Here is a 23,649-nt window from a genome sequence, read left to right on the forward strand (position 1 = left end):
GAATGAATACAAAACTTTCAGGTCAGACATAGTCCCTGTCCCACATGCTGCTAACCTTTCTTCTAGGTTAGCTGGGAGTTCACTGTTCAGCTTCCTCTCCCAGAGCACACAGCACAGACAGAGAGGAACCAGATCAAAGTGGACACTGCTGGAATCCTGCTCCGAGAATAACTTCAGGGGCATCTGCGGGGAGAAGAATCAGGTTCATGGGTGAGTCCACTGAGCGCTCTCTCTCTCACTAAATATTGTTCAACAACCTGCCCTTGCAGATGGACACTGCTACGTGGTAGAGTGGTTTTTCAATCCCTTCTAGCATGAAATGACAAATTTTCATTCCTTCGCTTTCTGAATCTAGTAGAGCTCTTAGCTCAGTGACAAAATGGACGACTTAAAAAGCCCTGTGTATAGACATCTCAAAGGGACCCAGGTAGCTCTCCACTCCGAGTGTCCTTGATTATTCAGGAGCCTAGGGCTTGAGGGAAGCCCTCGTTAACAAAACTTTGAGTAGACGTTCTCTGTACTGTTCTCCCTATCAGAGTGGCTTAGTGGAAAGGGCACAGGCTTGGGAGTCAGAGGACGTGGGTTCTAATCCCACCTCCCCAACTTGTCTGCTGTGTGACTTTGGGGAAGTCACTTAACCTCTCTGTGCCTCAATTCCCTCATCTGTAAAACGGGGATTAAGACCGTGAGCCCCACGTGGGACAACCTGATTACCCTGAATCTACCCCAGTGCTTAGAACGATGTTTAGCACTTGGCACTTAAATATTATCATTATGTCTGGTATTAAAGGGTAGATCTTTTTCAGTCCACATTTACAGCAAATACCCCAATGACTGATCAAATATCCAGAGCAGTGCAAGAGATTCTTATCAAATTGGCCTCTTTCCAGAAAGATGTAATCCTCTGATTTTCTCTCAAAGAATAACTTCTTTGTTCCAAAAGGTCATACCAGAAGCAACCATTTCTGCAATGACCCCAAATCTCAAACGTCCTCATACCCTTACAGGAGGTAGGAATGGAGAATTCCCTCAGCCCTCCTCACGGGTAAAGGACAAGATGCTCAGCAATAAATTTGGCCTGGGCTATCACAGCGACAAGGACAAAAGTTAGATTCTTCTTTGGAGACTTGCCCAGGTTGAGCCGCAGGACCCCAAGACTCCTAACACTCACGCCTCATGGGAAATAAGGCTTATGAGCCTTCATCATCATTTATTTGTTTTGTGTACAGAGGCAGATTTGCACCAGAAAAGTTTCCAGTCCTCTACCAGCCTCGGCTATGGGAGGGAGAGTCAAGCAGAGGCCTACCCGTTCCATTCCTAGCTTGGGCAGTGGCTAGCAAGCAGAAGGCAATCTGCTACAAGTCAAATCTCACCCGTGCTGGGCAGCAGCGGCGTGAAAGAAAGTCAAGGGCGGGAACTGATGTTTACTGTGCAGAAGGAAGTGATTGTAAACCACTTTCATATTTTTACCAAGAAAACTCTATAGGTACACTACCAGAATGATTGCAGATGGAGGTGGGGCGTCCTGGGAGAGATGTGTCCATGGAGTCCCCGTGAATCGGAGACAACTTGGCAGCATAAAACAAGACAAGTGAGAGGCAGATGGGATGGGAAGGACAGAGGATCGGATTGAATGATCTTTCCATCAGATTACTGTTGGGAGCCAGAATGTACGCCCAGAAGGACCCCCCATTCCATTCATGCTTTAAATTCATGCTTTACTGCCACTCAAAGCCTTCGTTCTCCACCCCTCTCCTTGCCAGATGGCCTGTGGACTGGCTGCCTGGTGCAACCTCTCCTAATAATCAGTTGGAATGATGATGTTGACTGGGGTGGTTGTTAAGCGCTCATAATGTGCCAAGCACTGTACTAAGCTCGGTGGTGGATTCAAGCAAATTGGGTTGAACACAGTCCCTTTTCCAGGTGGGGCTCACAGTCTTGATCCCCCTTTTGCAAGTGAGGTAATTGAGGCCCGGAAAAGTGAAGTGACTTACCCAAACAGACAAGTGGTGGAGTCAGGATTTGAACCCAGGTCCTCTGACTCCCGGGCTCGTGCTCTATCCACTAGGTCATGCTGCTTCTGTTAATGTTAGAGTTGCACCTGCCAGATTCAGGCCCCAAATGTAGTTCCTACTGACACCTTCTCAAAGGCCTAGTGCACAGGCCTGGGAGTCAGAAGAACCTGGGTTCTAATCCCAATTCTGCCAGTTGTCTGCTGTGAGACCTTGGGCAAGTCACTTCACTTCTCTGCGCCTCATTTACCTCACCTGTAAAATGGAGATGTGGGGCATGGGGATATGATTGGAAAGAGCCTGGGCTTCGGAGTCAGAGGTCATGGGTTCGACTCCCGGCTCTGCCACCTGTCAGCTGTGTGACTGTGGGCAAATCACTTCACTTCTCTGGGCCTCAGTTCCCTCATCTGTAAAATGGGGATTAACTGTGAGCCTCACGTGGGACAACCTGATTACCCTGTATCTACCCCAGCGCTTAGAACAGTGCTCTGCACATAGTAAGCGCTTAACAAATACCAACATTATTATTATCTACCCCAGTGTTTAGCACAGTGCCTGGTATATAGTAAGTACTTCACAAATACCATAATTATTTTTTTCAAAGTTCCTGCTTTCCTGGGCTGACCAGGCCCATTCAGTGTTGCATCTTTAGGTGCCAAGGGAATCTAATACAATGGCCACTGTACTGTAATGTATTTTGGTAAATATGCATACCAACATATTTAAACCTCTATCACTAAACCTGCCTTTGAACGCCCTTTTACACCGGCATATCCATCTGGTCATTAAGGGAACATTCAGATCTTTTTACTACCTATGATCCATCCAGTCACCTGCAGACCCCTGAGTTGAGTTTGTCTTAGACTGTGAGCCCCATGAGGGACAAGGAGTCAGTCATATTTATTGAGCGCTTATTGTGCGCAGAGCACTGTTCTAAGTGCTTGGGAGAGGACACTAGAACAATAAACTGACACATTCCCTACCCACAATGAGCTTACAGTCTAGAGGAGCTATGGACTTCCCATTGTACCGCTGAGGAGACTGAGGCCCGAGAAGTGAAGTGTGGCCCGGAGAAGTGCAGTGTCTTGCCTCAGGTCACCCAGTAGGCAAGTGGCAGAGCCGGGATTATTCATTCAATAGTATTTATTGAGCGCTTACTATGTGCAGAGCACTCTACTAAGCGCTTGGAATGTACAGTTCGGCAACAGATAGAGACAGTCCCTGCCCAATGATGGGTTTACAGTCTAATCGGGAGAGACAGACGGACAAAAACAAGACAACTTAATAGCAACAAATAGAATCAAGGGGGTGTACACCTCATTAACAAAATAAATAGGGTAATAAAAATATATACAAATGAGCACAGTGCTGAGGGGAGGGGAAGGGAAAAGGGGAGGAGCAGAGGGAAAGTGGGGAAAGGGATTAGTTCCTGGCTCCTCCGACTCCTAAACCCAGGCCCTTTATGCTGAACCGAGCTACTTCTCTGGAGACCCTTCTGATCCAGGACCTAGTCAAGCCGTGAGTTCAACACCCTGAAAGGGTTTTTTGCCCTTGGCTTTACAAATCAGCTATAATTTGAAAGGTTCAAAGATCCTTCAGGAGGCATTTACACATTGTCAACATTTGCCTTGTGTCAGCATTCTTTACCAACTCGGACAGGGACTTTGCCCGACCTAATTAACTTGTACCTATCCCAGAGCTTAGAATGGTGTTAGCACAGAGTAAGTGCTTAACAAATACCATAGTTTTAAAAAACGGTTGAGGTGGCCAGTGCAGAGAAGTCCACAACCAATTACCAGTTGGACAAAGTCCCAATCCAATCAAAGAGATCTACTGAGAACAAACCTTCTTTTAATTTAACATATTTTGACTTAACCAAATGAATGGCATTCAGTTTTTTAAAAATCTATTCTAATCAATAGTCATCCGCTTGAGGTTATTGCCAATTTATGTATTCTATTTAAGAACTATCTGTTCTATCAGTAAATAATTTGTGTCCGTCTACCCCGTTAGACTGTAAGCTTCTTGTGCGGGCAAGGATTGTTAGGTCTCTCTTAAACCCCATTCCTACAGTCTCTCTTCACTCCAGTGCATACTTCACTCGGCTGCTCATATCATTTTTCCAAAAAAAAAAATCAGTCCATGTCTCCCCAGTCCTCAAAAACAACCCTAATATTTGCCCATCTACCTCTGCATTAAACAGAAACTTCTTACCAGGGACTTTAAGGCACTCAGTCAGCTCTCTACCTCCTACCTAACCGACTAATCACCCTACCTCGATATCTCTCTCACTTTCTACCCCTTGCTTACATCTCCCCCTGGCGTGGCCCTTTTTTTCCCCCACCCTATTTGTGTGCCCTTTTGTGCCCATGGGTATGTACCCCTTAAACCCCTTGATACTTAACCTATGCCTAGCACTACAAACCTTATGTATGTATTTTTATATTCAGCCGTTTCCTCGATCTGCAATTTATTTATAAGTTCTTTGGAGGCAGGGATCGTGTTTCCCAACCCTACTGCATTGTTCTCTCCCAAGAGTTTCGTACACTGCTCTGCACACAGTAAGCATTCAGTAAATACCACTTATTGATTGTTGGACCGTCTTTTACCTCTATTGTGACATCTAAAATATTTAGTACCAATCTCTATATACAGAACAAATATTGCTTGTCTGATGGTGTTCATGCTAAGGCAAAGGCAGAATCTGCTTTGTGCAGAAATATGCATTATTTAATTTTGGAAACTTAGCCTTCTTGCTAGCATTAGTTAAGAATTTTCTCCTCTGAATTCTTTGCTCTGCTTTAGCTTGAAATTCCTTTGTTTATAGGGTTGGTTAGTTCTAGCTCCAGTGGGTTTTTATTTGCTAAAAAAAAGTGGCGTAAACCATTGCAAAATTGTTTCCGTGTCTGCTGTGAAGCGGAGGCCCAGACAGTGCCACGGTTTGGACTCTGACCAGGCCGGGGGCACTAAGAGTGGAGCCCGTCAAGCTGGGGAGAGAAAGAAGGGTAGAGAGAGGGAGAGAGGGAGAGGGAAAGAAGGAGGGGGAAAGGAGAGGAAAAGAGAGAGAGAAGGAGAGGGAGGGAGGGGAATGAAGAGGGAAAGAGGAAGAGAGGGAAAGGGAGTAGGGGAGAAGGAGGACGGACTGACCCTTCTCCTTTGAGAAACTGTGGGATCAGGCAGCAGGCTCTGGGCTTGCCCAAGGTAGCGTCGGACCTGAGTGAGGTGGGACCGACTCAGTGGCAATGACAGTACCAACATCGACCCCGGTTTTGGAATGGTGATTGCCGCTACAATTCCTGTCACTGCAGCTGTGTTCTGGCAAAAATAGCACAAGTATCCAGCTGCTACTTGAGTCTGGGCCTTCTCCAGCTGATTCCTCTCTTTAAGGAAGTTTTTCTCTTTTTGTTTTTACAATTATTCCCTTCCCTTTCCATATGCTGAACACCTACACATTCTCACATACTGTGAACCAGAAATGAATACATACACAGACCTGCTCGCGTACACTCACATAGGCAGGAATGCTCACACACACACACACTCACGCACACACAATCACTGAGGGAAGAACTCTTTGCCCTCCTCTGTCCCAATTTCTACAGAAACACTCTGGGCATGTCACTCCCCTCCTCGAAACCCTCCAGTGGTTGCCAATCAACCTTCACATGAAGCTTCACCTGGCCGCCTCCTACCTCACCTCCCTTTTCTCCTTCCGGAGTGTAGCCCAGCCCATACACTCCGCTCCTCTGCCGCTAACCTCCTCGCTGTGCCTCGTTCTCGCCTGTCCCACCATCGGCCCACCATCGGCCCCTGGCCCACGTCCTACCTCTGACCTGGAATGCCTTCCCTCCTCACCTCTGCCAAACTAGCTCTTTCCCCTCTTCAAAGCCTACTGAGAGCTCACCTCCTCCAGAAGGCCTTCCCAGACTGAGCCCTCCCTTTCCCTCTGCCCCTCCTTCCCTCCCCATCTCCCCTACTTCCTCCCTCTCCTCTACCCCCTTCCCCTCCCCATAGCACTTGTGGATATTGGTATATATTATTTATTACTCTATTTTATTAATGATGTGTATATATCTATGATTCTATTTATCTATTTTGATGGTATTGATGCCCATCTACTTGTTTTGTTTTGCTGTCTGTCTCCCCCTTATTACTCTATTTTATTAATGATGTGTACATATCTATGTTTCTATTTATTTTGATGGTATCGATGCCCATCTACTTGTTTCGTTTTGCTGTCTGTCTCCCCCTTTTAGACTGTGAGCCTGTTGTTGGGCCGGGATTGTCTCTATCTGTTGCCAAATTGTATATTCCAAGTGCTTAGAACAGTGTTCTGCACACAGTAAGCACTCAGTAAATACGATTGAATGAATGAATGACACTGAGACTTTCCTGACCGCCCCCCTCCCAACCCCACAGCACTTATGTCCATATCTGTAATGTATTTATTTATAATAATGTCTGTCTTCCCCTCTAGACTATAGATGAGTCTGTCTGTTATCTTACTGTAGTCTACTCTCCCAAGCACTTAGTATAATGTTCTGCACACTAGGCACTCAATAAATACGACTGACTGACTGACTCTGCCCTGTCCCTAGCTCACAGTGAGCAGGGAATGCTTCTGTTTATTGTTCTATTGTATTCTCCCAAGCATTTAGTTCAGTGCTTTGTGCACAGTAAGCGCTCAATAAATGCAATTGAATGAATGTTCCTGCTTCCTGCTGTCTCTCTCTCTCCCAGGCAATGGCTCAGCACTCCTTCTTTCCCTGAGCAATCCACATGGCTGGAGATTCGAGGGCCTTGACCCGCCTGCCTCCCAGGTCTCTCCTCTTCCCTGCTGCTCCTTCTCCTCCTTTCCAAAATTCCTTGCCCTCATTTCTGCTCCTGCCAACTGCCCCTTAGAAACCTGTTCTGGGCCAAACAGAAGGCTCAGTGGTAATAATAATGATTATGGTATTTGTTAATAATAATACTGGTATTTGTTAAGTGCTTACTATGTGCAGAGCACTGTTCTAAGCGCTGGGGGTAGATACAGGGTGGTCAGGTTGTCCCACGTGAGGCTCGCAGTCTTAATCCCCATTTTATAGATGAGGGAACTGAGGCACAGAGAAGTTAAGTGACTTGCCCAAAGTCACACAGCTGACAAGTGGCAGTGCTTACTAAGTGCCAAGCACTGTTTTAAGTGCTGGGGTGGATACAGGAAAATTGGGTTGGAGAAGCAGCGTGGTTTAGTGGAAAGAGTCCGGGCTTGGGAATCAGAGGACATGGGTTCTGATCCCAGATACACCACTTTTCTGCTGTGTGACCTTGGGCAAGGCGCTTAACTTCTCTGTGCCTCAGTGACCTCATCTGTAAAATGAGGCTTAAGACTGTGAGCCCCATGTGGGACAACCTGATTACTTTGTATCTACCCCAACGCTTAGAACAGTGCTTGGCACATAGTAAGCACTTAACAAATACCATCATTATTATTATCATTATTATATAGTTCACTGTCCCACGTGGGACTCATAGTCTCAATCTCTATTTTACAGATGAGGTAACTGAGGCACAGAGAAGTGAGGTGACTTGCCCAAGGTCACACAGCAGACAAGTGGCGGAGGCGGGCTTAGAGTGACAGACACAACTTCTACTTTTTACATATTGATCCCATTTAATAGTATGATGGATTTTAGACAGTGGTTTTTAGCAATTGGAGTAAAGAAGCTATCCTGTATTATGTATTTTAGGTTTTTTATTGGATTATAAAGTAAAAAACACTAGTTTGCACACTCCTGAGAAAAGATTGCCAACAATTTAATGTAAGCCAATTGAAATACTTAAAATAAATCCATATCCATTACACTGTCCTCTCATGGAAAGTAAATAGGCAATTTGAAAAATGAATTTACAAGACCGGCACGTGTTTATAGCTGAGGAAAGGGGGTGATAGTAGAAGCTCCAGAAATTGAAAGCATTGATGCTGGTGAGGTTTTTGTCCAGATAAATAGATATCTTTGAAAAAAATCAACTGTACCAAACTGTACAAACATCCTTTTAGTACCGTCCCAGTGAATGAACAGATGACCTCAAATCACATGCCAATACATTCGCAATTAGACAATTACTCAAGATGCAGCAAAGCACATAAAATGCCTGGTGGTTAAAAACTATTAACAAATGAAGCTTCTGTGTTTTATTCCCTGCAAACAAGGGCATATTCTTCTATGCACTGGAAAGGAAGAGTAGGATTTGGTGGAACAAAAGGGCAAAGGTTGGTCAATCCTCTCATCCCAGTGTTCTCTCTGCTCAGGGCATTGGATTCCAGCAGATCCATCTCCACCTGGCTGAGTTGGACTGATGGCTGGACTGCAGCGGGTTGACCTGCAGATACGTTATGAAGACTGAAACTTCGACACCGAAGGTGACGATTCCGAAGGGATGCTCTTTCTGTTCATTTTTTTCTCTTCCAAAATGTTGTTCCTTTTGGTTTCCCTGGTTTAAGGACCTGGGGATGCAGTTTTAAAAGTAATTAGATTTATCTGCTGACTGGCTTGTCTGGCATTATCAGAAACACCCAATAATTAAGATCAAAGATATTTTATATGACAATAGAATCAGTTTGCTTTCAAGACTGTAAATTCCTTGTAGGCAGTGATCACCTCTACCAACTCCACGTACTGTACCTTCCCAAGTGCTTTATGTGATGCTCTGCATAGAGTAAGCACTCAATAAATACCATTGATCTATTGACTGATTGATTGATAAATTTTTTGTATTTAAAATGACTGACTTTTCAAGTGAACAGCAAATCCTTTTTTAACAAAAAAATCTTTTCAGTCAATTGTATTTATTGAGGACTTATTGGGTGCAGGAGCACAGTACTAAGCGCTTGAGAGAGAACAAGGATGAGATTCGAGAAGGAGCGTGGCTTAGTGGAAAGAGCATGGGGCTTGGGAGTCAGAAGACTTGGGTTCTAATCTCAGCTCTGCCACTTGTCTGCTGTGTGACCTTAGGCAAGTCACTTCACTTCTCTGTGCCTCAGTTACCTCATCTGGAAAATGGGGGTGAAGACTGTGAGCCCCACGTGGGACAACCTGATCACCTTGTATCTACCCCAGTGCTCGGAACAATGCCTGGCACATCATCGTTATTATTATTATTATTATTACCCCAGTGCTTAGAACAGTGCTTGGCATAGAGTAAGCACTTAACAAACACCATAATTGTAATTATGATCACAGTATAACCAACTTAGTAGACAAGTTTCCTGCCCTTTTCCAGCCCACATATACTTGACACAGAAGGCTTCTCAAGAGGGATCCAGGGCTTGGCTGACTTTAATTGGACACTGACTTTTGTTGTTTTTGGTTTTCCTCAGGGACTACAAGTCCATATAATTAGCATGTAGAAAAGCAAAGGATGCTACTTCCCAGTGTCCCCTGGGGCTCATCGGCTTCGGACTTTTCATGGTTGGGCTGAAGCACCCAGCTTTTCCCAAGAGGATGACAATCTTAGTAGTCGGCCAGAAGCCACGGAAAGCAACCATCTTCCTCGGAAGAGAGAAATCTGGGGGCTGTCTTCATCTTTAATGGGGACATCTCCTCCCTTATTAATAATAATAATAATAATAATGTTGGTATTTGCTAAGCGCTTACTATGTGCAGAGAACTGTTCTAAGCGCTGGGGGAGATACAGGGTAATCAGGTTGTCCCATGTGAGGCTCACAGTTTTAATCCCCATTTTACAGATGAGGTAACTGAGGCACAGAGAAGTTAAGTGACTTGCCCACAGTCAGCTGACAAGTGGCAGAGCCGGAATTCGAACCCGTGAACTCAGACTCCCAAGCCCGTGCTCTTTCCACTGAGCCACTCCGCTGTTTCTCTGCTCCCTTCTGCATTGCCTAGTCACTTGAAACTATATCTTTAAGATCTCGATATCCACCCCATCCTCAGCTCCACAGCACTTCAGTACGGGTCCGTGTTTATTTATTTTATTAATATCTGTCTCCCCCTCTAGAGTGTAAACTCCCTGGGGAATGTGCCTACCAACCCTGCTGTATTCTCCCAAGTACATATAGAACAGTGCTCTGCACACTGTAAGCACTCAGTAAATATCAGTGATTGATTGAATGTTTGACATGAGCCTGCAAAGATTAGCATCAGTTTGCAATGTTTCTGATCAGGCCAGAGCATCCCTCTAGGAATCTGTGCCTTGTCCTCAAATAGGCTGCTCAAGAGGAAAAAAAAGCAATTGAAAGATTTTGGGTTTTTTTTTTTTTTGTTCTGGAAGTCTTTAATTACTTTCTTCTCCCTGTTCCAGGTATTCCCAGCTCTGCTTTCCCGCTGTAAGCTTTTCTTTGGCAAAGTATGTCTTTGGTGTAATTTCCCTGATTGGAATCTGGCAAGTTTGAGTCAGCAAGGTTTGGAAACATTTGGAGTGGCTGAACTCCTGAATTTTCAGGCTTCTCCTGCCCTCTTTGAATTAAGCATAGAATGTAGGTGGGGTTAACCAAACTGGAAATGGAAACCAAATATGTCACTGGCAGCAGAGAAAGGCCTGTGAAGTACAATGTCCAGTGGGTGACCCTGACAGTATTTAGTCCCGTGCTCTCCACACTGGGGCCTAAGAAGGGTTTCTGGGGGTCCCTAACTACCCACCCCTTTCTATCCCCTTCCAGCCCAGACTTTATCTGTCTAGGCCCAGCCTCCAGTTCAGTCAGGTATAGGGGGGTCCCAACCAGTCAGTCAGTCAGTCATATTTATTGAGCGCTTACTGTGTGCAGAACACTGTACTAAGTGCTTGGGAGAGTACAATATAACAATAAATAGTAGAGCACCGGCCTGGGTTTAGAAGATCATGGGCTCTAATTCTGACTCCACCACTTGTCTGCTGTATGACCTTGAGCAAGTCACTTCACTTCTCTGTGCCTCAGTTACCTTATCTGTAAAATGGGGATTGAGACTGTGAGACCCAAGTGGAACCTACGACTGAGTCCAATTCAATTTGCTTATATCCACCTCAGCGCTTAGTACAGTGCCTGGCACATAGTAAGCCGCTTAACAAATACCATAGTTATTTATTATTATTACTATTACAGTCTGGGAAGGAACAATGAAGAATAGAACCTTCAAGCCTTAAACCTTGAAGGGGAGAAATGATTTTTAAAATTGAAGAATGCTTGAGAGTAATCTTTGTAACAGTGAGCAAATTGTAAATGCACTAATTTAAATGCACACTTGGGCCTCCTAATCATTCTGGAATGCAGACTGGGGAAAATCTCTAGGGAAATCCAGGTTATCAACGTTTACTTTAGTCTAAAGCTTGGCGTCTTCTGATTTTTGCCTGCCTATCTGTCAAAATTCACACTTGCTTCACAGAGAGAAGCAGCGAGGCTCAGTGGAAAGAGCCCGGGCTTGGGAATCGGGGGTCATGGGTTCGAATTCCGGCTCTGCCACTGGTCAGCTGTGTGACTGTGGGCAAGTCACTTAACTTCTCTGTGCCTCAGTTATCTCATCTGTAAAAGGGGGATTGACTGTGAGCCTTACGTGGGACAACCTGATGACCCTGTATCTACCCCCACACTTAGACCAGTGCTCTGCACATAGTAAGTGGTTAACAAATACGAACATTATTATTATTATTATTATTACTTGGGCACACAAAATGTACACTTGTTTTAGTTCCTACTTCCTTATCTGCATGTGAATTATTTTACAGTAAAGCTTCAGATGTGTGGCCATAACTCCAGATCAGCAAAAGGCCAAAGATTTTGCCACGGTATAAACCCTCTGTATCTGTCGCCCTCCTTTTCTCTCCCCAAACCAGAAAGGGGATGTGGGTCCTTTAGTATAAGAATGTAATAGACTATAGACATTGGGAGTTTTGGATCAACGCATTTAAGTCACTGGTTGATTGATTAGTTCTATTTATTTCAGTTAAAATTTTCTGTCAAAATTTCAAGTAGAATAAGCTTCATGGCCTTGTAGAAAAACGAGACTCTGGGAGTCAGAGAACCTGAGTTCTGGCTCTGCTACTTTCCTGCTGCGTAACCTTGGGCAAATGACTCAACTTCTCTGTGCCTCAATTTCCTCACTTGCAAAATGGGAATTCAATACCTGTTTTCCCTTCTATTTAGATTTTGCACCCCATTTGGGACAGGGACTGTGTCCTACCTAATTAATAATGATGATTATTAATTAAGTGCTTATTATGTGCCAAGCACTGTTCTACGCGCTGGAGTAGATACGAGGCAATCAGGTTGTTCCATGTGGAGCTCACAGACTTAATCCCCATTTTACAGATGAGGGAACTGAGGTCCAGAGAAGTTAAGTGACCTGACCAAAGTCACACAGCTGACAAGTGGCAGAGCAGGGATTAGAACCCATGACCTCTGACTCTCTAGCCCGGGGTCTTTACACTAAGCCACATTTCCAAGAGTTTAATAGTGTTCTGCACACAGTAAGCATTCAATGAATATGATGGATTGAATCTACCCCAGTGCTTAGAACAGTGCTTGACACATAGTGAGCTACCATTATTAAAATTATTAAAATTCACAGAATGTCTGTTTCAGTGAAACAGGGAGACGGTGAAAATATTTCGGTACATTTTATATATCTATTCGAATTGGATGGAGAAATGGTGAAAGTGAAACAGGATTATGGAGACACACGGAAAATTTAGCATACTGAGTGGGTCCTCATGTTTTCTTTTAAGTCTGGATCCTTTTCGGCGTGATTGCTTATTTTAGGCTGGCATTTTAGGAACAAGTAAAAGTAGCTCGAGGAATAGACGTGAAAGGTTAGGAAGTTAGATGAGCAGAGTAATAGGAAGAAGTTTTCAGAAAGAAAAAGAAAATAGCAAATAACACTTTCACACCCTCAACAGAAAATAACGGATATTAACAAACAATTTTCTTTCTTGAGGAACTAGAAAGCCAAATTCCGATTAAATGCATGTCCTTGCATCTCGGTGTGACTGCTTTTGTAATCCGTTACCAGCATGGCTCAGTGAAAAGAACACGGGTTGAGGAATCAGAGGTCATGGGTTCTAATCCTGGCTCCACCACCTGTCAGCTCAGTGACTTTGGGCAAGTTACTTAACTTCTTGGTGCCTCAGTTACCTCATCTGTAAAATGGAGATTAAGACTGTGAGCCTCACGTGGGACAATCTAATTGCCCTGTATCTACCCCAGCGCTTAGAACAGTGCTTGGCACATAGTAAGCGCTTAACAAATACCAACATTATTATTATTATTATTGTTAAGTGCTTCTTTTTCTTTATAGCATTTGTTAAGAATTTACTATGTGCCAGGCACTAAACTAAGCCTTGGAGTAGATAAAAGATAATCAGGTTGGATAAAGCTTCCAGTCTTAATCTTCATTTTAAGGAGGAGGGAACTGAGGCACAGAGAAGTGACTTGCCCAAGGTCCCACTGCAGACATGTGGCAGACCCGGGATTAGAACCCAGGCCTGTGCTCTGTCTTCTAGCCATGCTGCTTCTCATTAGTATTTACGTATTAGTATTACATAATTAGTAGTCTACGTGTTTGTATATTCATTCATTCATTCAATAGTATTTATTGAGCACTTCTATGTGCAGAGCACTGTACTAAGCTCTTGGAATGTACAATTCCAACGGATAGAGACAATCCTGGCCCAATGACGGGCTCACAGTCTAATAGGGGGAGACAGACTGACAAAAACAAGACAACATCATCACGATAAATAGAATCAAGGGGATGTAAGCCTCATTAACAAAATAAATAGGGTACTAAAAATATATATATAAATGAGCACAGTGCTGAGGGGAAGGGAGAGGGGGCGGAGCAGAGGGAAAGGGGGCTTAGCTGAAGAGAGGTGGAGTGGGGAGGGAGCAGAGGGAGCAGAGGGAAAAGGGGAAGCTCAGTCCCCTTTTATCAATCCATTTACATACTCTGTGCATAAAAACTACTGAGACCCAGGAATTCTCTGAGAGAGGACTTCAGGGGAAATAAGGGTCCTGAGCATTTTAAGTAGAGGAAGAGAGAACAGTGCAAGATCAAACAACTGGCTCTGACATATTAGCAAAAAGAAAAACACAATCGAAGCAACCCTCCACTGAAATTACATCTAGCTTATATTCAGCTTTTTGGATCACTTTTCTGTAATCATTCCTCTGTGCAAAAACAAAAACGCCCCCCCCCCGGCAAAAAAAAACCCTCTCCAATAGCTTCCCATTGTCTCCCACACAAACAAAAGCTCCTTTTGCCTCTTTCTTCCACTTCCGCCCTGTCCTCTGTTGACTTTGGCCCAAAGGGGTACCAGCAGCTGCATCAGGAGGAAGCCAGCCCTCTGTCAGGGTGAAAGCTTTGAATCAGTCAGTGGTATTTACTGAGCTCTTACTCTGTGCTAGAAGGCAGCAAATAGTAGTAGTTTCGGTAGTAACGGTATTTACTAAGCACTCACTGTTTACAGGGGATTGTACTGAAGCATGCAGGGAAGCAGCGTGGCTCAATGGAAAGAGCCTGGGCTTCGGAGTCAGAGGTCATGGGTTCGAATGCCGGCTCTGCCACTTGTCAGCTGTGTGACTGTGGGCAAGTCACTTAACTTCTCTGTGCCTCAGTTACTTCATCTGTAAAATGAGGATTAACTGTGAGCCTCACGTGGGATGACCTGATGACCCTGTATCTCCCCCAGTGCTTAGAACAGTGCTCAGCACATAGTAAGCGCTTAACAAATACCAACATTATTATTTTTATTATTACTGAGCACTGGGAAAAAATTACTCAGGAGGGAATTAGACACAGTCCCTGTCCCTCAGAGAGTTCACCATCAAAAATTAACATAAGGGAGAGGGTAATGGAGCGATACATAACGAGAGAAGAAACAAGACACTAAGACAACCTAAAGACAAAATTAGAGCTCAGTAGGGTACTGTGACTAGAGAAGCAGAATTTCAGGCTCCTTGTGAGTTTATAGTCACAACCATGGCCCCAGCAAGCAGGACCATCCGACCCAACAACCGTATCTGGATGGATCCACATGGAGAGCCAGGAGCCATCTCTTAAAAACTGCCAGTCTGGACTCTGCGGGCCCTATTTTGCCCAGTCTTGCCGCAACTATCAATCAATCCATCACTGGTATTTACTGAGTGCCTGTTGTGTTCAGAGCATTGTATTAAGTGCTTGAACTCTGCTCTGAGATCCCAACTGTCTCCCCAAGGCCAAGGTGGGAACTCTTGATACGCTTACGAGGCTTTTGAGTTCCCGGTAGGCTCTGAGGTTGGGATTTTTCTCTCCCCCAACAGCCTCTGAGGTCAGCTAGTGCTTTCTGAGCTTCCACTGGAGGAGAGGAGAGGTTTGAGGCCACACCTCTTCAGAACTCTTCCCAAGCCCTCAAAGCACTTCCTTCTATACACTCCACTCAGTGTCTGCCCCCTGCCACCCCCCAATACTCTAAATGCAAAGCTGCCACCCCTTAGTTCCAAGCCAGTGTCCTGTCCTTTAATTTATTCTTCCAAGTGCTTAGCACAGTGCTCTGCCACACAAGTTGTTTCCATTCCACCACCCCCTTTGTGAAGGGCAGCTATACCACCCTCTCTGAGAAAAGTCAAATGGCCACCATCTTGGAGAAGGGTCGGTTGACCACCATCTTAGAAAGCGCCTCCCTCCCCCCAACATTTGGGGAAGATCCCGTGTGGCTATCTTCCACTGCCCGGCATTTTCATTTTCCATCTGAAGTCAGACCTGAGAGTGTTAGATGATTGTGAGCTGAGGTGAACTGGAGAAGATGAAACCTGCGACTGCCAAGTATTTGTAGCTGAAGCGGCAGGAAAGTAATTTAATCCTTGTCTTGATTGTACTACTCATTTAACAGATACAAGTTATTATTATTTCTACTATTGTATTAGCTAAATGCTTCCTATGTGTCAAGCATTATTTTAAGCGTTGAGGTTGATACAAATTAATCATATTAAGAATAATGATAATGATGATGGTATTTGTTAAGCGCTTACTATATGCTCTCCACTGAACTAAGCCCTGGGGTAGATACAGGTAAGTCGAGTTAGACACAGTCTCTGTCCCACTTGGGGCTCACAGTCCCAATCCCCATTTAAAGATGAGGGAACTGAGGTCCAGAAAAGTGAAGTGTCACGTCTAAGGTCACACAGCAGACAAGTGGTGTAGCCGGCATTAGAACCCATGATCTCCTGACTCCCAGGCCCATGCACTATCCACTAAGCCATGCTCCTTCTCCTCGTTAATCATGTGACTATCTCTGTTCCACATGGGGTTTACCACTGAATAGGAAGGAGAACAGGCATTGAATCCTCATTTTACAGATTAGGAAACTGAGGTACAGAGAGGTTAAGTGACTCACCCAAGGCCACGAAACAGGCAAGCGATGGAATTGGGATTAGAATTCAGGTCCTCCGATTCCCAGGGCTGTGTTCTTTCCACTAGCTCACTCTGCCAGCCACTGTTCGTTAGGTTGCTCAATCTTTCCTAGTTTCAGTTTCCCAGGCTAAACATGGGAATCATAATACCATGTATGGGTGTTGCCGGGGTTAATTAACACTTGCACAGTATTTGGGGATCTGAGCAGTAGTAAACCTGCCACTGTCAGCGTAACCGATGTTACCTATTGCAACCTGTTTGTAAAGAACTATATTCTGATCTGCAGTCTCTTAAACACTGGAATCAATGCATACTATTTTTCCTATCCGTGGGACTCTGTTTTTACTACTTTGAGTTATGGCCTTGGACAATTTTAAGCATTACTGAGAGTCAAATCGAGGTTGTCTTCCATCTCATTTCAGTCTTCCTCTCCGGAAGGACCCCTGCTTTTCTCTTAGCTGAATAAAAGTAGGAGGTTGTTGGCCAGTTAAAAGTAATTACTAATAACAGCTGGAACATTAAAACTGTAATTAGGAGATACTTGGAATTCCTAATCCAGGTCATCTCTCCATTCCCACCCCTTCTAGACTTCATGGAGAGCATTAATGAGCTGTTGTAGTTCACTGAGAAGTTGGCAGTTCAGGGGGGCTTAGAGCTGGTTGTAACCTTGTAACCTTCTGAACTAAGGACTTTGATGTATTGTTCTCCCGTTTGCACATCTTTAGTTCGATCACTCAATCAGTGGTACTTAGTGACTGCTTACTTTGTGGCAGAGCACTGTGCTAAGCACTTGGAAGAATAGATTCAAGGACAGGACACTGGCTTTGTACTAAAGAGTACCAGCTTTGCATTTGGAGTATGGGGTCGGGGGCAGACATTGACTGGAGTGTGCAGGAGAAATTCCTTTGAGGACTGGGGAAGAACTCTGGGGAAGAACTCCAGTGGAAGCCTAGAAAGCACTAGCTGACCTCAGAGGCTGTTGGGGGAAGAGAAAAATCCCAACCTCAGAACCTATTGGGAACTCAAAAGCCTAGTAGGTTATCGAGAGCTCCCTCCTTGGCCTTGGAGCTCACCGAAGGTGTTAGGATTCCCTCTTCCTTAACCCAAAGTCCTTGCCAGGCTCTGAAGCAAAGTTGGGTGAATAAGAAACTCTAACCCAATCCCAGAAAGGGACAGGAGCAAAGGAAACCCTGCCCCTCTCCAAAGACAGGAAGCAGAGCCTTGCCCACGGAGGGTAAAACCTGGACCCTCATCTTGACTCATTCTTTCATTCATACAATCATTTTTGCTGAGCGCTTACTGTGTGCAGAGCACTGTACTAAGCCCTTGGAAAGTACAATTTAGCAGTAGAGACAATCCCTGCCCACAATGGGCTTACAGTCTAGAAGTGGGAAGTCAGACATCAAAACAAGTAAATAGACATCAGTGGCATCTGTTTAAATAGATTTATAGGTATATATACATCAAAACAAGTAAACAGGCATTTATATAAATAAATAGAATTATAGATGTGTACATATATGTTCAAGTGTTGTGGGGCAGGGAGAGAGATAGAGCTGGAGCTATGGGGAGGGGAGGAGGAGCTGAGAAAAAGAGGGGCTTAATCTGGGAAGGTCCTTTGGCAGAGGTGAAGGCTCTGAAGGCAGGGGGAGGGAGGGGAATGTGATTGTTTGGCAGATTTGAGGAGGGAGGGCATTCCAGGCCAGAATGTGGACCAGGGGTCGATGGCGGGACAGGCAAGTACGAGCATAGTGAGAAGGTTAGCACCAGAAGAGCAGAGTGTGTGGGCTGGGATGTAGAAGGAGAGAAGGGAGGTGAGATAGGAGAAGGCAAGAGGATGGAGAGCTTTGAAGCCAATAGTAAAGAGTTTTTGTTTGATATGGAGGTTGATAGGCAACCACTGGAGATTTTTGAGGAGGTGAGTGACATGCTCAGAACATTTCTGTAGAAGGATAATCCGGGCAGCGGAGTGAAGTATAGACTGAAGTTGGGAGAGACAGGAGGTTGAGAGATCAGAAAAGATGCTGATGCAGTAACCCAGTCGGGATATGATGAGTGACTGTACTAATGTGTTGGCAATTTGGATGGAGAGGAAAGGGCAGAGCTTGGCGATGTCGTGAAGGTGAGACCGGCAGGTTTTGGTGATGGATTGGATGTTTGGGGTAAATGAGAGAGCAGAGTCAAGGATGACACCAAGGTTGTGGGCTTGTGAGATGGGAAAGATGGTAGTGCCATCCACAGTGGTGGGAAAGTCATATTCAGCCCCATTGAGCTGCCCAGCTGGTGTCATTGCCTGAACTCTTCAAGGACTTTGGCTTGCATTGTCTCTGGACATCTTCAGGGAGTAAATTCTTTAAAGCCAGGACACACACTGAGTTTTCTTTTCTATCTGGCCTTGCCAAAAATTTCCGCCAATCAATCAATGGTATTTATTGAGCATTTACTGTGGGCAGAGCACTGTACTAAGCACTTGGGAGATTACATAGTAACAGAGTTGGTAGACACGTTACCTGCCCATACAGAAAAAGGTCTTGCTGCTTCCACATTAGACCTCATCAGCACTGAAACCTCACCTCACCTCCTCCAAGAGGCCTTCCCAGACTAAGCTCCCCCTTTTCCCTCTGCTCCTCCTCTACCCCCCTCCACCTCCCCTCAGCTAAACCCTCCTTTCCCCGCTTTCCCTCTGCTCCTCCCCCTCTCCCTTCCCCTCCCTTCAGCACTGTACTCGTCCGCTCAACTGTATATATTTTCATTACTCTATTTATTTTGTTAATGACATGTACATCACCTTGATTCTATTTATTTGCTATTGTTTTAATGAGATGTTCATCCCCTTGATTCTATTTATTGCTATTGTTTTTGTCTGTCTCCCCCGATTAGACTGTAAGCCCATCAAAGGTCAGGGACTGTCTCTATCTGTTGCCGATTTGTACATTCCAAGCACTTAGTACAGTGCTCTGCACATAGTAAGCGCTCAATAAATACTATTGAATGAATGAATGAAATCTTTAGTGGCCATATCTGCCCAGGGCGAGGATATTTTCTTGGGAAAATTTTGAGGAAAAAAAAAATTATTTTACCCTGAATGTTTTTCACTCTATACCGTTGTCATTTTACTCAATTGAACACTGTAAAGTCGCAAAAATCACAAAACGATTGAACAGTTTAGTACAGAAAGGCAGAAATAGAAGCTAGGAATTTTAGAAAATTCATACCTTGGCCAACGCCATGTTCCTGAATGTGGTCATTTCTTGATACTAAATCTATTGTGACCAATTTTCCATCAGAGCACACAGTTGAGTTGTGGGAAGAAAATACCCCAGTTATTCCCCGTGTTATATTCAAATCCTGTACTAGAATCACATGTTTAGTAGAACAGGATGAAATTAAAGACTGGATGAGAACTAACAGTCTACGAAAGGCATTATTGAATTGTTTCATTTGTCTGGACCTTTACATGTTGCTCTTCCCCCCTCCGAGCCCCACAGCACCTATGTCCATATCTGTAATTTTATTTATTTGTATTGATGTCGGTCCCTACTCCTCTAGACTGTAAGCTCGTGTGGGCAGGGAATGTATCAGTTTATTAATGTATTTTACTCTTTCAAGCACTTAGTAATGAATGAACTACTTATAATATTCAGGCTCAAAAACTGTACTTCATTTTAAATTAAGGTGGATGGTAGTTTTTGGCCTGAAATATCTAGGTAATTGAAGTCAAGTTGTTTTTTCAGCTCTCATTTACTTGTGTTGGGCCTACAGAGGTTGAATGAGTAGCGTCTCAGGGGCGCTCTGAAGAAATAGACAACCCTGAGGTGGTGCCTTTGGTGAATGGGATGAGAGTTTGACAAGAATCCAAAAAGTCTGACAAGATGACAATTGCAGTTTTAAAATTTTTGTAGTTTAAGCCCCATTTTCCAGGTAATAAAACAGGAATTGGCAACTGGTATTTTTTTGTCACAATTCACCAAGGAAATTTTAGGTTGAGCTCACAGAAAAATGTCCATGAAGAGAGCCTAGGTGTCTGATTGGGAGAGCCAGGAGCTCTGCCCTCCCTCCTGAGACCACTACTGGCCTTTCTGGACCATGGGGACATCCCTGAGGCCACCAAGCATAAGAGTGGATCTGGGGATAGGAATGAAGAATGGAAAAGCCATTTACTGGGGGTTCTGGGGCTAGCCAAGAGCTTGGGACAAGTGGTGATACCTCCCTGATGATAGCGGTATCTAAATAGCCTAAACGCTTCGTGGCTAAATTGGGCACTGAAAAGTCAAGCTAAAATACAACTTTTTACTTCAGTTTCCTCTAGGCAAAATACCTGTTCCTACTATGAACATGGCCTGAGACCAGAATGGATTATCATTCTGAAGGGCTGCTAGTTGTAATTATCAGCATCGGACTGAGAGGATTTAGATGGGTCCTTTTATTTAATCTATTGCAATAGCCAAAATTTGAAAAATGCAATATTAAATGAAACGCAAGCTAAGTTTGGCACTGAAAAGTCATGCTAATGCAACTTTTTACTTCAGTTTTCTTGGGACAGAATGCCGGTTCCTAATATCGATTATCAGTCTAAAGGGCTGGTGGTCGTAATTACCAGAGAATTACAAGAATTAGAGAAGCAGCGTGGCTAGTGGAAAGAGCATGGGCTTGGGAGTCAGCGGTCATGAGTTCTAATCCCGGCTCTGCCACTTGTCAGCTGTGTGACCTTGGGCAAGTCACTTAACTTCTCTGTGGCTCAATTATCTCACATGTAAAATGGAGTTTAAGAGTGTGAGCCCCACGTGGGACAACCTGATTACCTTGTATCTACCCCAGAGCTGAGAACAGTGCTTGGCACATAGTGAGCACTTAACAAATACCAACATTATTATTATTATCATTATTATCAGCATCAGGCAGTCAGTCAGTATTTATTCAACACTTATCGAGAGCAGAGCACTTTACTAAGGGCTTGGGAGATTACATTATAACAATAAACAGATATATTCCCTGCCCACAACGAATTTATAGCCTAGAAGGGGACACAGACATTAATATAAATAAATCGATTATGTATATGTACCTAAGTGCTGTGGGGCTCTGAGGAGGAATGAATAAAGGGAGCAAGTCAGGGCGAGGCAGAAGGGAGTGGGAGAAGAGGAAAGAATGTCTTAGTCAGGGAAGGCTTCTTGGAGGAGATGTGCCTTGATAAGGCTTTGAAGAAGGAGAGAGTAATTGTCAGATATGAGAAGGGAGGGCATTCCAGGCCAGAGGCAGGAGGTGGGTGATAGGTAGGCGGTGAGATAGATGAGATATTGAGATAAGAGTGAAAAGGTTAGCATTAGAGGAGCGAAATGTGCCAGCTGGACTGAGAGACCTCAGATGGGTCCTTTTTATTTAACCTATTGCAATAGCCAAAGTGTGAAAAACACAATATTCAAAGAGAAACAAGCATCCATACTTGTTAAAGGTGAATATCCCAACTTCCTTCTTTGCTAGTTCCTTTATTAAATTCACTCTACCGCTTTTCCAGTTTTGCAGAAGACCACAAGAAGTGAAAGACTGCTGGAAACCAGCAGACCCACCAAGATATTTTGAGCATTCAACCTATATTCATCCAGTAAAACCAGGCCCAGAAGAATGTATTTTCCTCAAAATAACATGCTAAGATGTAAGTTCGAGAAAATATATAATTTCTCAGCTATAAATCATTTTTTCTTCTTGAATGCAAATCTGAGTCCTTGTAAATAATTTGCCTGGATTGACCTTTCCTGCTAGTGTTCAGGGCCAGAATTTTCTCTTAAAAGAAGTCACTGTATGGAGAAAAGGCGAAGTAATCATTCATTCAATCATATTTATTGAGCGCTTATTGTGTGCAGAGCACTGTGCTAAGCCCTTACAAAGAGAAAGAAACTGGAAGCCAGGAGTTATTCACCCAAGCAATGAGGCAGCACCCAATTTAAAAGGTTGTACACTTCGAAGGATCCTCTCTCTACTAAATTTGTCCTCAAGTTTGAATGAAAAAACTAAACCTGAGAACTAAACTGGGTGAGGCCAGAGGTCTATCCATTGCAGAGTGCTGCCTCTCACACTAGTACAAAAGGATATATGAACTGACAACAGTGTGATGATAGCCCTCATAATAATAATATTAATAGTAGTGGCATTTGTCAAGTGCTTACTATGGGATAGTGGATAGAGCACCAGCCTGGGAGTCAGAAGGACTTGTGTTCTAATCCCGGCTCCACCATTTGTCTGCTGTGTAACCTTGGGTAAGTCACTTCACTTCTCCGTGCCTCAGTTCCCTCATCCGTAAACTGTGGATTAAAACTGTGAGCCCCATGTGGGACAGGGACTGTGTCCAACCTGATTTACTTCTATTCACCCCAGCGCTTAGTCCAGAGCCTGGCACACAGTCAACACTTAACAAATATTCATTCAATTGTATTTATTGAGCACTTACTGTGTGCAAAGCACTGTCCTAAGCGCTTGGGAGAGTACAATATAAAATACCACAATTATTATTAATAATATTATTATAATCATTATTATTGCTGTTAAGTGCTTGAGTAGATACCGTACAGTCAGGTCAGGCACAGTTCCTGTCCCATATGGGGCCCCCAATCTAAGGGGTGGGAGAGCAGGCATTTAACCCCTATTTTCCTGATGAGGAAACTGAGGTACAGAGGAAAACAGGTGACTTGCCCAAGGTCATACAGCAGGCAAGTGGTCGGAGCCAGGATTAGGACCCAGATCTTCAGACACAGACCACTACAGTGCTCTTCCCACTAGGCCAAGTTGTTTCTTTGACATTTAATCTTACATTCCGTACTTTTCCCTCTGAAAGACCTTTAAAGTCCCTTTGTCTATGTATATGTACTATTACAGATATTTATTTTATCAATGGGCACATTCCAAGCTCATTGCAATCAATCATATTTATTGAGTGTTTACCGTGTGCAGAGCACTGAATTTAACACTTGGGAGAGTACAGTATAACAGAGTTGGGAGACACAGTCCCTGCCCACAAAGAGTTTACAATCTAGAGGTTATCTCTCTTCCTTTTTCTCTATGTATTTATGTATGCATGAATGTATATCTCCTTGATTTTACTGACATAGATTTCTGCTGGTTCTCTTACCTCTCTGGCAGGTCTTTCCAATCTCTATTGCCAGCTTCTCTTCTATCTCATCCCTTAAACCTGGGCAGATCTCAAAGCTCCATCTTAGGTCTCCTTCCCTTCTCATTTTACAGTCACTCTCCTAGGGAACAAATCCGCTTCCATGTCTTTAAAT

The 23,649-nt window shown here is 44.1% G+C and overlaps 1 long non-coding RNA gene across 1 annotated transcript; it reads left to right on the plus strand.

Annotated features, from left to right (window-relative positions):
• The first annotated feature begins 93 nt into the window (after positions 1–93).
• On the plus strand, positions 94–22,009 carry LOC114813137. The gene is made up of 3 exons (XR_003760749.2): positions 94–210; positions 8,305–8,415; positions 21,888–22,009. It is a non-coding gene; the product is annotated as an uncharacterized LOC114813137 (long non-coding RNA).
• Positions 22,010–23,649: the final 1,640 nt, after the last annotated feature.

This window comes from Ornithorhynchus anatinus, chromosome 7 (assembly GCF_004115215.2).
Source record: "Ornithorhynchus anatinus isolate Pmale09 chromosome 7, mOrnAna1.pri.v4, whole genome shotgun sequence".
In the NCBI taxonomy this organism is placed as follows: Eukaryota; Metazoa; Chordata; class Mammalia; order Monotremata; family Ornithorhynchidae; genus Ornithorhynchus; species Ornithorhynchus anatinus.